The sequence below is a fragment of the Lygodium microphyllum genome, unplaced genomic scaffold, assembly GCF_053477565.2.
Source record: "Lygodium microphyllum isolate KBCC unplaced genomic scaffold, Lygodium_microphyllum_v1.1.10 scaffold_61, whole genome shotgun sequence".
In the NCBI taxonomy this organism is placed as follows: domain Eukaryota; kingdom Viridiplantae; phylum Streptophyta; class Polypodiopsida; order Schizaeales; family Lygodiaceae; genus Lygodium; species Lygodium microphyllum.
In genome coordinates, this window is record NW_028229544.1 from 475,465 (window position 1) to 478,641 (window position 3,177).

Sequence of the window (3,177 nt, forward strand, 5' to 3'; positions counted from 1 at the left end):
CGTTCAAAGTGATCTGATAGATGTCTTCCGTGGTGGATCCCTCTTTGGACTCATCACTCGATGATGTCTCACTGGCAGATAAATCTTCTAGCGTCTCCAATTCTGTGGAAGATAGTGGAGCTCTCTCACTCTACGGGGACTCAGGATAAGCATCAACCACCACACGCTCGGCAGCTCTGCCGAATATCAGTCGACCGGCAGGTATATCTACTTGGCAGTCCGCTTGCAAGATCCAAGGTCGTCCAAGTAATACTTGGTAACTTGGGCGCCCTGCAAAACGAATCACCCTAAAGTCCAACAAGCATTCTACATTTGCAACAGTGACATGGACCTTAGTAATGCAGCCTTCTGGCTGTCTCAAACTATCATCTGCCATTCTGAGAATTGTGGAGGTATCTTTCTGGATCACAAGACCCAACCTTTCCATCAGTTCAGAACTCATAATGTTAACAGATGATCCCGCGTCGACAATGGCATAATCTACTAATATCCCATCGACATAGGCTGCAACCCTTGGGCGATGCTTCTCAGCATGCTCGAACCAGTCATCACCAACTCGCGCAATACCCAAAGGTTCTATGATATACCTGGTACGTAGGATCTTTCTAAATTCCTTACGTACTCCTGGGGAAAGCTTAATAAGCTGTAAGAGGTTCACATCCGGCTTGACTTCACAAAGAGAGCTCGCCAAATCGAATTCATGATAGTTCGATAGAGCTCGCTTTTCATGCCAAACCATCCGCTCTTTAGGTCGCTAAACTGGCTTTATTGCCTCTTTCTTAACTTTCACCTTCTTCTTTGGTGGTTCCTTATCGGCTTTACTTTCTACGGGCTTCAAAGGTCCCCCTTCCATGGCAGGATCCAAAACTTGCGTTCCTTTGTCGCCTTGTTTAGGGTTTCCGTCGACAGGCTTATCCTTGTCGGCTCCTTTGCCCTTTTGACCTCTTGTAAGGACAGCTCGCAGATTAGAGGTTTCAGCATCATTAATGCGTACAGCCTCAATCAAACTAACCCCACTACCACTTGGTAGCTCCTCCACTGTAGTCTTTGGTCGTTGAAGTATTTGTTTAGGCCCGTCCTCTCACTGGGAATCATTTCCTTGGACACGATGAGGATTAACAAGCCCTGGTTGCCGACTACCTCGTTGGAGGGAACTGATCTTACTCCAGCAAGTAGCTACTAAATGGCCAGATTTCCCACAAATGTCACACTTAACATTTGGGCAATTTCTTGGATAGTGCTGCCCACCACACCATTTGCAACTAAACCTCGAAGGTGCACCGTCCTCTGGGTATCTACTTCCTATCAAATTTTGTTATTTTTTAAGGAAGTTGACATCAACAACTATTTGTCGATACTGCTCCGTAATCATGTCGGTATAATGCTTCATCATGTCCTTAACCTCGCCAAGAACATTGGAAGAACTCGACTCATAGCCTTGGTCATTACCCTGTCGTTCCATCGGCCTAACAATTCGATTAGGCACTGGTTGTTGAGCCATAGGCATGGTGTTAGAATTGACCGCCTGGCCTCCACTACTTGGAGCCATTTGACTGCCCGTAGGCATCGATATGCTAGGGGGAGCTGGTAATAAAGGGACATTCTGCATCATGTTTCCTCTCCCATTAGGGTTAGCCATTGCCATCCCTTGACCACCACTACCATTGGCCATTGCCACATTATTTCCCAATACTAAACCCATGTTCGAATTGCCTCGAGAAGCATAGGCTGCTTGTAGTCGGGATTCCACCTCTTGTGCTCGTGTAATGGCAATATCTATATCCCCCAAGGGGACACTACTCAACTGCAATTGGATGTTAAAGTCCAAATCATGTAGGAAATATTGCAATTGGGCAGCTGCGGGGATGGGAATAGAGGTGTCCAACTTACGGAAAACCTCTTTTATCTTCTTCGCATAAGCACGAATATCCTCGTGTGGTTCTTGGCGGGTCACGTTGAGTACACGCAACCAATATTGCCCACCCCTTTCAGGGGCAAACTCCCTTCGAAAAGCTCCATAAAATGCATCAATGTTCAATATGGTTCCGGCTTCTAAACCATGATACCATAGAGCCGCTCTTCCTTTGAGAGTCATATTGAAGAACATCATTAAATGTCCTTCTTCTTGAATGCGACAATTAAACATCAGCTTTTGAAACTCCCTAATGTGGAGTTCCGCATCTTCCTCAACTAACCCATTAAAAATGGGTAGCGGGTAATCTAGAGCCGGCAAATCTGTCGTTCCTGCTGGAATTGCAATAGGCTGCGCCATGACAAGGATTGGATTTGCACTAGGAATAGGGGACGGTGGGGTTACACCTCCCGTACCTCACGTGGACTAGCTTATAGAAGGAAGGGGAGCACTAGAGCTTCCACCTTCTCCTAACTTACTGCTTGTGGCCCCAAGACCACTAGATCCACACCCTCATAAGGGTTCAGCACCGCTACACTTAAGAGAATATCTCCTAAAAATTTCAGCACGTCGCCTAGCTTTTTCGTCTCTTTCTTGCTTTTGGATTTCTGCTAGACGATGCTTATCAATAAATAACAGATCAATGTCAGTATCCTTTGGCATAAACTACTACTTGGTCCCTAAACAACCAGGATTCGAGAACCGCCACTTTTAAGCGGCTCCCGGCAGACGCACCACTGATGGACCTAAAAACGGGCCGGCACTGGCTCATGCACTAGCCGGGCCTTGTCACTACGCACAAGACAACCCCTCGGCCTCATGGCCAGGAGCGTCTATCAAAATCTCTGCCTTCCTAAACATTGCGTTTGTAATACGTTGTAGTCCAACTGATCCTATCCCAATATTACTCCTCAGAGGGAGTCCCTTTCACATAGCCGAAAGGCTCGAATCACATACACATGGGGTTCCTCCTACGGCTAAATGCCGTCAACCCTCTGCGACTCTCCTACACCTTGGGGATTGGCCCCTCGATGGGTCGCTCAACATTTAGATATTTCGCACAAAAGTCGCTCAAGGTTCCAAATAAGCGTGTCCAAGAATGTACCATTGTCCTTACTTCTCTTTCCCCTAGACCCCACAACTAGCCTACAACATGTGTACCTCACTGCCTCTCATCGTAGGTCATGTTCTAATAAACCAATTGCAATGCATATCCAGGAGCTGATCACTGATACTTTTAAATTCTTATCATGCTCTATGCATTT